Source organism: Zonotrichia albicollis, chromosome 2 (genome assembly GCF_047830755.1).
Source record: "Zonotrichia albicollis isolate bZonAlb1 chromosome 2, bZonAlb1.hap1, whole genome shotgun sequence".
Lineage (NCBI taxonomy): Eukaryota > Metazoa > Chordata > Aves > Passeriformes > Passerellidae > Zonotrichia > Zonotrichia albicollis.
In genome coordinates, this window is record NC_133820.1 from 17,979,136 (window position 1) to 17,993,860 (window position 14,725).

Below are 14,725 nucleotides of genomic sequence, written 5' to 3' on the forward strand. Positions count from 1 at the left end.
GAGAGCAAGGGTAGTTCCCAATTTTTATACTTAAATTCAAAAGTTTGCAAGCAGTTTTTAACCTCTTGGGACCACCTCTCTAGTCAAGCTGGGAGTCATTTGAAAAGCTGGTTTTGAGACAATCCTTTCAGCATTGGTCTTTGTACCACACAGGGAGAAAAAATAGAGAGATTGTCTTTGATGCAGTGATCATCTTTGCTCAGTGCCAATGCTGTTGCTTTCAGCATTTTGAGCTCTGAGTTTCTACTGCAACTTTTCCACCACCCCTCTAACATTACTACTTCAATTCACTGCTCTCTGCCTGCACCTCACTCCCCGTGCTCTGTGTTTGGACTGCAAGCTACACCAGGTAGAAGATGTTGAATTTGCCTGTTTAGGAGCCTTATGTTCTGGGGAGATTCTAGAGAAACCCCACAGGACTAGTTTGGTTGACACAGCTTAGCCTAATTCCTGTCCTCCGTGAACATTCTTAGAAACACTGGTATTTTTAGGCCTCAAAAAAGGTGATCATTTACAAATCTGAGCAATTGTTTTTCTGTACAAGAAGGAGGATCTAGGGAACTCCAGTCAGTCAAGCTCATCTCCAGCCTTGGTAAGGCAGATAATACTATTCACCATCTCCAGGCATAAGAAGAACAAGAAAGTCAGCAGGAGTGGCTTCACCAAGGGGAAGGCATGGTTGAACTTCTGTGATGAAATGACAGGTCTAGTAGGTGAGGGGGGAGCAGTGGACATTGCCTAGACTAAAGTAAGGCTTTTGGCACTCTCCTTATCATCAAGTTGATAAAGTGTGGACTGGATGAGCAGCCAGGTGCACTAAAATCCTGCTGAACAGTCTGGCCTGAAGGATGGTGGTTAGTGATGTGAAGTGAGGGTGGCCAGAGAAAGCCCAGAGCTCTCGGTGAACACTGAGTTGAAGATAAGGCAGCAACATGCCCGTCACCAAAAGCAGCTAAAGGTATTCTGAGCTGGAAAAAGCACAGTCAGCAGTGGAGGGAGGATCCTTCCACTCTCCTCAGAACTGGGTATGTTGGAGAGACTTCAGCAAAAAGCCATGGCAAGGATGTTCAAGGAACTGGATCATTTCTTCTGTGGGGGAAGACTGAGGGAGATGGGACTGTTCAGCCTGGAGATCAGAAGGCTCAGAGGGAATCTCATCAATGTATATAAATACCCAGAGGGAGGGTGAAAAGAGGACAGGGCCAGGCTCTTCTCAGTGATGTCCAGTGACAGGACCAGAGGCAGTGGCACAAACTGAAGCACAGCAGGTTCTGCCTCAGCAGCAGGAAACACTTTTTCACTGTGGGGGTGGCAGAGCAATGGCACAGCTTGTTGTAGAGTTTCCATCCCAGAGATATTCAAAGTTGCCTGGACATGGTGCTGAAAAACTAACTCTAAGTGATCCTGTTTGAGCAGAGGGGTTGGACCAAATGACGTCCATGTCCCCTTTAACCTCAACCATTCTGTGATTCTGTGATTTGAGCTGCTGGCCAGGAGCTTCTCAAGAGCATTTCATAATTCCAAAGGCTTCAGTGTTTGGTGTGTTCAGATATTGCACATCACCAACATGGCTTCCAGCTGGGGGTGCTGATGGGGCACTTCATTTGCAGTAGACTGTTCATCTGATAAAATACTGTCACATCATGGTTTGAGCAGCTCTCTCCCAGTCTAGGTTTGATATTACAGTTAAGGTGATCTTTGGACTGGCTGATTTGAGCCAGAGAATTCTGCCTGGAGAGGTGGAACCAGAGGGGTTATGAGACTCAGTTAATTCAACCATAATATCCTGTAAAAGATCCAGCTCTGACCAACAGATCTGCTCTTCTTGAATGTCAAGATAAATCTCAGTCTCTTCCTGACCCTGAAAGTGACAGAATAAAAAATAATGGCTCTTTCTAAATGTTACTAATTCATGGCACCAGGAATTATGTGCCTGGTATTGAAATGGGGATATCTGGCATCATCCTCTTCCTCTGTTACAGGAACACCACAATGATTTACACTGAGTTTTCAATATCAGCCTCAGGAACACTTCACATGTCATGGAGCTATGGTCCCAGGTTTTCTGCAGAGTCACATCTGCCTTGATTACCTTAATTCCTCATTTTTGAGATTCTCCTTCCCCATCACAGCACCTGCAACTCTGTCTGTGTTGTTGTATGAAAGTAAAGTTTCCAGAGATTAAGATAGTCCCTCAGGAGAAAGGCACAGCTACAGCAAATTGGCACATATGGGCTGTTTCTAAAGTTGCTTCCAATAATTTTGCAGCTGCTTACATGGCACCTTGGTTCAGTCCAGAAAGCACCAGTACTAATTCTAGTCCTTGGGGAAAAATAACAAAAGAGGTGAGTGATTTGCCATCTCATGCTTTCTTCATCCAAATCACCTGTTTAAATTCATCAGAACACCACCAAGCAGCTTTGTGAATTCAAGCCTTTCTACTGAAAGTCAAACAAAATTGCTAAAGGACTTAAAACCCTGAAATTTTGCCTTTGCACTCATTATTTGGCTGCTGTTTTCCATATGCCTACCCTGCTGATGGAGGATCTCTGGAAGCTTCTGCACCTTGTGTTGAAAATAAGAAATTATTTTGGTGGAAGAGGTTACAAAGGTGCATATGGGAGAAATTTGTTCTGAGGGTCTGGTGTGAATATCCTCCATTTGAAGGTTCTGGTTGAGATGTGTGACTGAGACTCAAAATGTGCACTGGTGCACTTATTTGTGCATTCAGAGGAGATAAAACCAAGAGGACAGTATGGATGGTATGGCCAAAGGCAGAAAACAGCCAGGCAGGGGTTCAGCTATTCATTTTCTAATGTTTTTTCTCTAGCTTTCATTTGAGCTAAGACTCTCACAGGAGTCTTCAGCCTGCTGCCAGTGCAGCAGATTTCCAATCCACTGCAGCTATCTCATAAGAAAACAAGAACTATAGAGGTTGGAAAAGAGTATGAGAAAGCAATTCTGGGCCCTTGAGAGGCATAAATGGCAGCTGATCTGAGAGGGACAGCAAGGACTCTCAGCACAAGCTCCTTCTACAAAGGCTCACAGATGGTGCTACCCTGAGCCACCCCTCCAGCCATGGACAAGCACACACCCCAGTGGGCTGCACTGCATGAGAAAGGTTAAATCCATCAGGTCTTTGTGGTGGCCGCATTCTCTCCACAGCAGGAAGGATCTGCTCAGTGCTGGGGCAAGCTCTGGCCGTGGGCAAATGTCCCTCAGCCAGGAGCAGCAGCAGGGGAGGTGGCTGTGGTGGCAGTGGCTGCTCTTGTGCCAGCTGTACATCTTCTTCAGTCAGGTATCTGATCAGCAAACCATCTTCAGTGCCTCTGGACATGCCCATGCACTCTCTATGGTCCCTAGGTTTATTTTCTTATCCAGAAATAGCTCTAGTATTGTCCCTAATACATGGTTTTTATACCAGAGGGGCAGTGACCAGAATAGCTATCCTGCTGGGCTTGGTGGCAATGGTTTGTAAGAAATTTACAAACATGCTGGTGTCTGCTCCAGGTATGAATGGTTCATGGCTATGGTTATGCGTCCAGTTTGTTAGAGGAGGAGCAGGGGATGAGGCTTTTCAGCCTTTGCTTTCCTCCTTCTCCTCTGAATCTGTTACCTCCCTATTGGAGAATGTTCAGTTTCCCCTGAATGTTAAAGAAACAATTTTTCTGGTATTGAATCTGGTAACCTTCCTCTCTACGGTCTTCTGCTTCTCTAGAATGAGGGCTGAGATTTCTAGATGGGCTGATGAGACCCCTGACTCAGGAGTAGACCCAGGTGTGGAAAATCCTAAATGGTGTGGGAAATGGGAGGATATGGGCCAAATCCTAAACAGTGGCTGCATGGAGCAGAGGTGAGCAGAGCCGTGGCAGATCCAAGGGCCAGGAGGGACAGCAGCCACGGGGTGCCAGCTCTGACTTCACCATTTGTCCCAGCTGCCTGCAGAGTGTGACATGGCAGCCAAAACCACCCAGGGATGTGTTTTGCCCAGCACTGTCACCCACTAGCACAGGAATTCCTTCAGGAAACATCTCTGCCTGATGCCCTCTGCTTCCACAAAGAGCCCAGACCCAACCCCTGCCCTGCTCCTGCCCAGTGCTCACCTTCAGTCAAACCAGGGAGAGGTTTGGTGATCCTGGCTGCAGACTGGGGAGATCCTCCCGTCCTTATTCACTGTGAGCTGCAGGCAGTTACAGTCCCACAGAAATCAATGGGATGATGAATACTAATTAGTGGCAAGCCACAGTGGGAGAATCTGGCAAAACATCTGTCCTTGCCCCAGGACTGGGAGTTCCTCAGGTCTCTGCCATTGTCACGCAGTTTTGGGGGGCTCTCACGAGCCCGTGGAAAGCCAGATTTTGAATATTTACAAGCAGCATAAAAATTGGCCCCAAAAATCACTTTCTCATCAGTTTCACTAAGCTCTAATTATAATGTAAATTGCAAAATTGGAAGGAATTCAGAGACGAGCAACAAATACGACTAAGGGGATTGGAGGATTGATTTATGAGAAAAGATTAAAAGACCTAAGAATTATGCACTTTGACTAAATGATGACCGTGGGCCTGATCTTGGAAACTTTTCCCAGAGATGGCTCTCCACATTAAAGAGCAAGTATGATTTAAAAATATCGACCACGTCCTCCAGTGAGAAGTTCTGCAAATCAGTATTCCAACCTGAGACAGAGGGGAGCATTAGTTTTCATCTTGCAGCTAAGAAAGTAAAAAATTCTAGTACAAAGCTCAAAGACCATTTTCATTTTTGGGGGGTGTTATATGTGAAAAAAAAATTCTGAATATATTTACATCAGAAAAAAATAGTAGGTATTTAAATACTTGGGGTCTGAAAATGGCCAGTGTTACAGGGCTGATAGAAAAATGCTGCTTTTCACATGCTAGCCTGTTAAATGAATTTATTTGTACCTTTCTGAACTGATGAATTGCACATTTGTATGAGCTCTACACAGCTTTTAGTGCTTTTGAGCATCTGCTTAAGCTGTAGAAAACATTATAGAGATGTCACAGGACCAAGCACATGAAGCAGTTCAAATGACAGAAGAAAGCAACAGAAAAATGAGAGATGCAGCACCTCACAAGGAGATACAACACCAAGTCCTAAACTGTCTTCTTGCCCCATGGCATGGCTGTGTTTGAAAAACCAAGGTACAGCAGTATATCACTTACCAAAGCATGGTTTCAATACTGTTTTAATAACCATCACAAGATGAAATAAATAAGATTTATCATGATTGGCAAGTAGGTCTTCCTAAAGAAAAAAATTGGGTAGTGTTTTCCTGAAAGATGGATTGAAATATTTTACTTCAGAAAAATCAACTTTCTTTTTTGTTAAATTTGGGAAAAATCAGAACCTTCAACTTATTTTCAATAGGTGTGGCTGGTATGGCCATAAAAAGCTTCAACAGGTTTTTCTCAGTTAAAAATGAATGTACTATTTTACAAAGCAGAATTATTTTTAAATACCAGGTGAATCAGAATCGAAACCAACATTGACTGAAAAGGTAAGGAAATCAGAAGCAAACCCAAAACTCCTATGGATCAAAACGTAGTAAAAAAGAGGGGAAGAAACCCCACAAAAAAAAAAAACCAAGAAAAACTTTTGTGATTTGGCTCAACTTAAGCAAAATTCCACTAAATTTTACCTGTCTGTCCATCTCTAAAACCCATCACTCATCAGGCTCTTGCCTTGGGTAGCTAATGGACGTGGACACAAATTCAATGCATGACTGGCTCTGCAAAATAGGGTGCATGTAAATAATGCCTCCAACCTTGGCACAGCAACTGAAAATTCTCACAGTGCTGCTCCCTAAACCAAACCTGGCCCAGGGAGATATGTCTGAGTCCACTTTGTGATGGAGAAAGCAAGTTCCCAGCATCTCCAGGAACAACCTCAGAGATTCAACAGATTTGTATTTATATCAGCAAGCAGAGAAGAAGTAGTGCCTATTTCAGAGGCCCTGGAGCAAAGAAAAAACCTCACATTATCTTTCCCAAAAACCTCACAGCTGTTTATCTGAAGCAGTTCATGGCAGTGAAAGAGGTGGATAAATGTGTCGTGTAATGCTGCAATGAGATATTTAAAGGCAGGCATGATTTCACTTAGGCAAGCAAGGGAAGGGTGAGTCAGCAGAGGATTTTGTAAGAGCAATGCACAGCTGGCTCCAGCGTGGTGGCTCCAGCAGGGCAGGCTGGCTGCTGGGCTGGGATGGTGCCAGCTGTGACCCTGACCTGCCAGGACACTCATCAGGGCAACAGGGAGAGAAGCAACACCTGAGGAAAACTGCCGGGGCAGGGAAGGCAAATGCCATGGGAGAAAGCCACCAAAAAAGTCTTTGCAAGCCAGGGTAGGTCCACCATGGTCTTCATCCTCCCTCCCATGGCTGCTTCCTATTGCACTGCCCTGATTCCCACAAAAATTCCTCTCATGGACAAAGAGGAGGATGAAGAGGAAGAGAAAGGCTCTAGGAGGACTGGGAGCTGATGCTTTCCTTCCCAGCTCCTCTTTCACACATCTGGGTCCTCCTTCCGCAATGGGACAGGGCTGATGACCTGCTGGTGTCACCCACCACAGTGCCTGGCTGGAGCCAGCTGCTCCAGAACTGCCTGGGAGCCAGGGACAACAACCCTGTCCATCCCCCAGGTGCAGCGACGTGTATTTGAACGCACTACAACCCCCAGGCAGTGCTGACACATTCCCATGGAGAAATCCCACCCAGGAGACCACGTGCAGGGAATGATGCTGTGATATAGGAGCAGGTAAGTTCTGCGAGTTCCAAGTGAAGGGCAGGTAGGTGTCCTTCCCCCCCCTTGAAGTTGGGGACATCAAGGCCTCCTCCCTCTGTCCCTGTGCTGCAGGAGGAAGCAGGAACATCCAGGAAGGAGCAGGAACATCCAGGAAGGAGCCCTCAGGGTCTCCTGTCACAGCACAGCCTCGGCTCCATGGAGGGTGGCGATGGAAGGAGGAGCTGAGAAGCACAACCTCTACAGACCATAGAATTCTGCCTGTGGTCTGCAGACCAAAGTTTCAGTAGGTGCTTTTCCTGCTCACCATCCCTTATTCACCTGCCTCTGGCATAAATGTCCTGCACAATGTGCTCTGCCTGACATCTACCAAACAAGAGCAACACCTCAGCCAGCCCCAGGACACTCCTGAGGTAACATCAAAACACCTTCAGGGAGAGAAGAGGAAGTAGTGAATAGAGGATGGCGAGCAAGATAAAAAACTGGGTGAAGCTTCAAAAAGCTGTGGGTTTATTCACAAAATTTGGAGGGTTTACCAACCCTAATTTGTATAATAATCTGTATTTTCAAGTATATATTTTGTCGTAGGTTTTCATGCCTTAGTCTGATATTGCTGTTCTACTTGATATTCCCTCCAGTTATTCCTGCACAGGTTGCATTCACCATTGCATTTCTTTCTCTTTTTATTTTTTTTTCCCTTGCAAGAAACTCACAATCAGCCTCCCTGAAAAACTCTGCAGTTCAAGAGTGCCATCTTGAGGCTTCCTATGTATAAGGACTTTGTGCTGATTGAACCTCCAGTATTCAGGGAGTTATTTACACCTAAAATATCATTTTTAAAAGGCATGAGCATGTGTAAATACAGAGGGGCAGTTAATTTCTGCTGTGTCTTACCTGGAGTTAAGGGATCCAACCAACAGAAATGTCACCCATAGTCAAGATTTTCAAAAGCAAACACCCCTAGTGAGTGCTCTGCTTTGGGATATTCTGTTTGAAATGCCTCAGGAGATACCTGTTGTTCAGACTGCTCAGTTCCAGCTTTCTGGAAAATAAATGAACTTGCTAAGTATTTTAAGCCAGGTACTGAAAAGGAATAATTATTATTTTTAAATTTTTTTTCTATGAGATGCACGCTTGTATGTTTAATTTAAGTTAAAGGCAAATTCCGAGGGAAAATAAGACTATGTCTTTCAAAACTATTTTAAGTCTACATGGGGAGAATATTGCTTTAGATATTTTCATGCTTTAAAATAAAGCAGAAACCTTCATGCTTTGGAACATAAGCTATGGGCTTATTATGAAATCTTTCTCCTTCCACAGCATAGCCCAGACACCAGTAATTTATCCCTGCAGGAGAGCAAATGGGTATATTGCTACAACAAATCGTGCATAGGTTGAGAATTTACCGTTGAAAGTGGGATGTAGCTTTTCATTCTTCCTGCTGTAGCTGCCAGGTGTCTTTGGGCTTGGGAAAAGGATGTGTGCCAGCACGTTCACAATGAAGTGCCCTAAGGATGAGGCACCACAGGAAACCAGAGACCCTCAAAAATATGCATTGTTAGCACCACAAATAACCCCGTGTTTCCTTGTGATATTTTTCATTTGGAAGCCGAGCAGAAATGTAAACCTTTCTGAAAGGATTGTCCATGAAGTACATCCCCTGTGGTCACCAATTGTTGTGGTGTTGAGGGTCCCCAGGATGAGGTGAGAGATGAGAATTGACTCCAAGTTCTCAGAAGGCTGATTATATTATATTATATTATATTATATTATATTATATTATATTATATTATATTATATTATATTATATTATATTATATTATATTATATTATATTATATTATATTATATTATCATAATGATATACTAAAAGTATACTAAAGAAAGAGAAAGGAGACATCAGAAAGCTAGACAAGAATGAATAATAAATCTCATGACTGACCAGAGACCCAACACAGCTGGACTGGGATTGGCCATTAAGTAAAAACAATTCACATAGAACAAATCAAAGATGCACCTGTGGGTAAGCAACCTCCAAAGCACATTCCAAGCAATCAGATAATCATTGTTTACATTTCTTTTCTGAGGCTTCTCAGCTTCTCAGGAGAAAAATCCTTCGGGAAGGGATTTTTCATAAAATATCATGGTGACAATCCCCCAGTTATCAGCACTGTCAAAGTTGCACAAGTATGCTCCTTTCGGTATTTTTACATGAATTTTAGATTGCACTCGATGGGAAGTCATAAAACTGTGAATTTGACTGAAGTCCAGATGAAAAGCAATCTACCTCCAGCTAGAGGAAGAAGTCCTGCTTGTTTTCCAGCAGCAGCAGCAGCAGCCTGCAGCAGAAGGTAATTTTATCCCCAGCATTTAGTACAGCTACTACACATCTCACAAAAGAAATCCAGCATCGGCTCTGATCATCCTTAAACTACCAGGATCTGAGTCATATCCCGGCCTGGAAGGAGGAGTGGGTAAGGAACTAATTTCCCTTTCACAGCTAAAAAAACCATGAATTTAATTTTTTTTTTCTTGCTCGGAAGTCCAAAACACCTTGCCAACAGTCAGTGAAGATGTGTCAGATGATGTGGATGGGGTGGGAGCACCTTGGGACAGCCCATGGGCTGTGAATCCCACACAGATCTCCTGGTGCTGCCAGCCAGGGCAGCGCTGGGGTGATTTGGGCTGAAAGAGAGGATTTTTAATAGTCCAACAGAGCCTATATAGGACAGCCACAGTCGAGGGGTTACAGCAAAGGAGGTCTGTCTCCACAAAGAGAGGCCATTTTGGAGGTCTAGGTTGTGTTAAACCTGTTCACAAGGGATAAACTCCTGATTCTGGGTGTAGCCTGTGTTATTAATTGAGGACTAACACACTGCTGAGCATGAATGGTGTGGCAGAGTCTGTCTCTGTGTGAGTGAGAGATCTCTGAGAGACTGAGCAGGGTGCTGGTTCACTTGGAAACTATGGCTTGGGAATGAGCCAGGTGTCTATTTTGGGTCTCTTCACAGGCTGGAATTGCCTGCAGTCAAGCTGGACTCCTTTCTAGGACAAGCTAAAATGTTGCTCTGTCTTCTAGAGGAGCGAAGAGCAGGAATACTCCAATAACTAAAAAGATTTCAATTTAGCTGGCTCTTAGCTCTAGGCATGTTCAAATAATTTTAAGCCTGCTGCTGTAATTTTTATTATAAATTCCCAGTGACAATTGGGAAGCTAATCAAAAGGTTCAGGAAGATTTACACAAAATTTAATTCCACAGTCTAATCAGCTACTGAAAGGTTTTGAATGTGGAAATTTTGACAATTATTTAGCCAAATGTTACATTTACATTTGCCAACGAGGGATGAAATTTGAGTACATGTTAATATCCTTTTGAATGTTTCATAAAATTTGCATTAATCAAGGTATTACTAAGTTATCTTGAAAGTTTTTTGTTTTGCAGTCATTGCAGTGCATCATAACATATCTTACGTGGGCTGTAAAGGATGACATTGTGTCCTGTCACATCTTTAAGTTGTATTCTAAGCAAGTATTTTTGCCTGTGTTAGTATGAAATCTAAATGTTCTGGAAAATTGTAATTTTGGAGCCTTTTTCCGTTGTCTTATTCCGTACCTTCTTAAGATATTTTAGATATTTGACATTCATATGTATGCCTTTCTGCAAACTTGATTTTTAATTATAAATCAAAAGTAATTAGAGCTACCTTCTAAAATTATTCATAAAACTTTAAAGTTTCTTCTATCAAAGTTAATAAACTTTTTTTCTCTGAAAAGATAAATGGATAAAAGAAAAAGAAGATTTGCTTTACAACTACTGGCTAAAGACTAACTACTGACAGTGATTGGGGTGATTTTCCCAGGTTATGTTCAAAAATGAGACTGACGGACGCACAACAGGAGAAAATAATTTCATTGGAAGGAGAAGAACAGCTTGTCTGCCTTGAGTTAAGCCATCTCTGCAGTGATTTGGAGTGGTAAATGCAGGAACATTCCCTGGATATAGCTGTGAGGTAAGAAAACCATTAGCGGTTTCAGAAGATATTTCTGCCAGGGACATGCAGATCATTTTTTTTCTATTCCTGCATGTGTAAGAAGTATTTCCAGGAGAACTTAAATAGCACCACTTGCTTGAGAGCTTGGAGCTCATGCAATGAGAAGAGAATATGGAAATTAACAAGTAATAGAAAAGAAAACTGTTGTCTCAAACACTCTCTCCATACATTGGGAAACACAGAGAGCTCCACCAGTGCTGCCACCAGCAAATGCCAACTGCACATTGTGAAATGCTGGGTAGAGCTCTGTGATAAGCTTATGTACATATTTCTCTCCTTTAAACAAAGAAACTTTAGGAATGGGACCTAAAAGGAGGATTGTCCTTGAATGAACTCTGAAAAAATAAAACCATATAGAACCTGTATATAATCCTCTTACCTTTATGCATTTTTTTTTGATCCTGTTGTAAAGTAAAATGCCAAGTTCACCTGCCTGCAGGTCTAAAGCTAGAGAAATTTGGAGAGGAATGTAAGTGAAGAGATCTAACCAACCTTGTGAGCAAATAAGTGAGAAAATCACTAAAGAGATAGAGAGAGAGAGAGAGAGTGCGTGCACATGCAAAATTTTACCATCTAAATTATTGTATATATAAATACATATATGCTACATTACAGCTGACTGAACAATTGTTCTGCAGTCAACCCCAAAATTACACAAATAGGAATTTGCAAGTGTGTGTAGGCTGTGAATTCCTTGTGGTGTGAGGAGGCACCATGAGTGTTATGCTCACCTGCACCAGTCATCAGCCAAGCCAGCCATGATACAAAGCCAACAATATGAGTTCAACCCACACTGAAATAAAAAACTAATTGTAAAGCTGTCCATATTTAAAAAAATAAAATAAAAAATAAACATGTGGCTCTGTTTGCAACATCAGCTTTCTTGAGGGGATCCAGTGTATCTAAGTAAAAACCACCAGTGCTGGAGGTCTCCAGCCTCACCCTTGTAGCAAGGCTGGTGCCTTCACCAGCTGGACACTTTGCACCAATTCATGTCTCACCTGTGGATGTGATGATGGGGACAACAGCCACCGACTAGGGGACAGAAGGGGAAAAAACCACACAGAAATCTGTGCATGACTTTTTCCTTTGCTAATTTTTGATCTTACCCCGGGGGCAGATGTTCAGTTTGCCTGTTAAAGCTGAAGATCCAGATGGGAGAAGGCTGTAAGCAAGACGGCTGTGACTGCTGGCATTCCCAAAGCAGAGCCACTCATTTCTTATTTCTCAGTCAGAAACAGTTTTGACAGTGGTAAAATGAAGGGAGGCAGAGGAAGTTTGCTGAACAGTTCCTTCATCACTGTGGCCCTCAGTGGGGCTGAGAGCAATTGTAGAAAATTAGTGCAGAAAAAAAGCAGCTGCAAACATAGGCACAGCCTCAAGCTATCAAAGTGACTCCTGAGCATTATTTTTACTCTGGAAAGGACTGCCCAGTCTCCCAGGAAACCAAGTTTGGCTACATCCTCCTCTTGCCTTTCATGTAATGTGTCAATAACTATTTATAATTGTTTTTTCCTTCACATATAGTCAGAATACACATTAACTCCAGGCAGCAGCTTTTTCTTTTTAAAGTCAGTGGAAACACAGGTTTCAATTTCCTCCCTGTTTCTGATTTATGATTAATACACATCTCCTTTGCAATGGCTCATATGCTGTCACTTTTGAACAGAAAAGCACTAGGGAACTTCCAACTTTGAAATTAATTACAGGAATAAAGGCTTCTCTGCCTATTTTCTAATTATCCCTTTCTTTGTTAATGCCAAATAATGCCTTTAGCATCTTCCTGGAAAAAGTCTCATTGATCGCGCTCTGTGATTATAGTGCTTTTATCTCCCATCTGTGCTGTGAAAGCTACAGGCCTTCCATTTCCAAAGCAAAAACCTCCATGATTAAAATCATTAGTACAAACAATAAAATAAAACAAAGAAATCTGTACAGGTACATCATGCAAGCCATGCACAAGGCAGCCTTATCTAGTCATGGATGAAGGAGGAGAAAAAAGAATTGCACGACTCTGTGATTGAAGGACAAATTAGACTTTAAACCAACCTAAGAAATTTTGCAGACACTGGAAAAACTCCCAAGCATTGAGAGTCCCTGAGGTGGCTGGGCAAAGGTCACATCCCAGCCAACACTGAGCTCTGGAGCACAGCAGTTGTGCTGCTTCACTGCTCACATTTGCTCTTTGCTAGCCCCCTGTCTCAGCTGCAGAGGGGGCTCTCACAGCTCAAGGTGTCATGCCTGCCCACCCTGGCCTCCCCAAAAAGCTGGGAGAGCAAGGAGGATCCTGGAGATGGAGCTGGAGTTGAGGTGGATGATAACCTGACACCAGCCCCAGGAAGAAAGGATGTCCTGCCAAGCTCGAGGATCAGGACAGGAGCAGCCTGGGGTGTCAGCCCCAGCAGGCAGCAGCACAGGTAGTCTGTCCATCTCCCCCTGCCCAGCACAGGGAACCAGCAGGGATGGACTGATTGTGGTTTTACAAGTTATTCAATCCCCACCCAGCTTTGCCAGGTGTCTCTGGGAGGAAGTTTCCATGTATTCCATATTGCAAGGCAAGATGTTTTCAATTACCATCAGTATGGCAGATTACCTTTGTCAAGTGGGCAGTGTGCCTTTATCTCTCTCTTTGAGTGACCACATTCACACCTCCCTCGGGAGGGGACATTACTGATAACAGGCCACAGTCACTGCATTGTTGATAAGAACTACAGCATCCCATTCGGAGATGCTCTGCCCAGGGGTAGGAGCCAAGCATTCCTACTGGGATATAATCTGGAGATTCTGGAATACCAACACAGCTTCTTCACTGGATTCCCCAGAGGAACAGCAGCTGCCTCTTCTTCCACTGGATCTTCAGAGGATGAACAAATCCTTCTCTACAGGATCCCTGCTCCAGCAGAACCACCCCTGACATTCCAGGAGGGCTGCAGCCACAATTCCAATGGGACTGCCACCAACAGCCTGACCCACAGGGTGTCAGGTTGGGTTCTGACTCTGTCAGTGTTGTTCTAGTGTACTGCATTGTTTATTTTATCCTTTTATTTCCTTCCCTATTAAAGAACTGTCATTTCCTGCTCCCATATTTTTGCCTGAGAGCCCCTTAATTTAAAATTTATAGCAATTCAGAGGGGTGAGGAAAGTTTACTTCTTAAGGAAGGCTCCTGCCTTCCTTAGCAGACTCTTGTCTCTCCAAACCAAGGCACCATGTACAGTGACTTTTGCCCAGAGTCCATAGAAGGAGTTCCCCAGGGTTCCCTGCCCCTGGTGGCTGCTGCTCCACTCCCCCATGAGATTTTCCCTCCTGACGGGAGCAGCCTGTGCTCTGGGAGCAGCCACTCCACAGAAAGAGCAGAGGACAGCCTGTGCTTGCTTGGAACCCTCCACCCCTCCTGCCACACCTTGTTCTGTGCCCACCTGCCACAGCCTCCTGGGGACACCAGGGCACGGCTGGGAGGGCTGGAAGAGCTGGATTTCCAGGACAGAGCTGTCAGCACAATCCAAGGATCTGCCAGCATTATGAAACTCACAGAAAAGTGCATGTGTGTAATTTTTTTGTTGCACACACCTCATGTCAGGCCTTGTTCTCTCTCTCTTTTTTTTTTTTGCTTGATCTCAGTTTTGGCCCCACAGCCTGTTGTTCTCTAGTTCATTCTCATGATCCTTTGAGCTGTGCCATGGTGCTTTGAGCTGCTTGCAGAAGAGTTGGCAGATAGCTCCTGTTTTTCCTCCTGGAGTGATGATTTAACCACGGAGAGCTGGAGGGGATGACGTTTGTGCAGGTTACTGACCTGGAGGCCTGGAAGCCTCCTGGAAGGGGATGATGAACTGTTGTGTAATGGAGAGTCCAAAAAGTACACTGAAAGCTGAATTACAAACACCTGAGACGCAGTGGTGCTCTCAGCTCCACCTCCCA

At 43.8% G+C, this 14,725-nt stretch overlaps 1 long non-coding RNA gene across 1 annotated transcript; it reads left to right on the forward strand.

Moving 5' to 3' along the window:
* The first annotated feature begins 5,696 nt into the window (after positions 1-5,696).
* Positions 5,697-14,381, forward strand: LOC141728126 (uncharacterized). Its single transcript, XR_012578841.1, has 3 exons — positions 5,697-6,657; positions 6,696-9,231; positions 10,618-14,381. It is a non-coding gene; the product is annotated as an uncharacterized LOC141728126 (long non-coding RNA).
* The last annotated feature ends 344 nt before the right edge of the window (positions 14,382-14,725 follow it).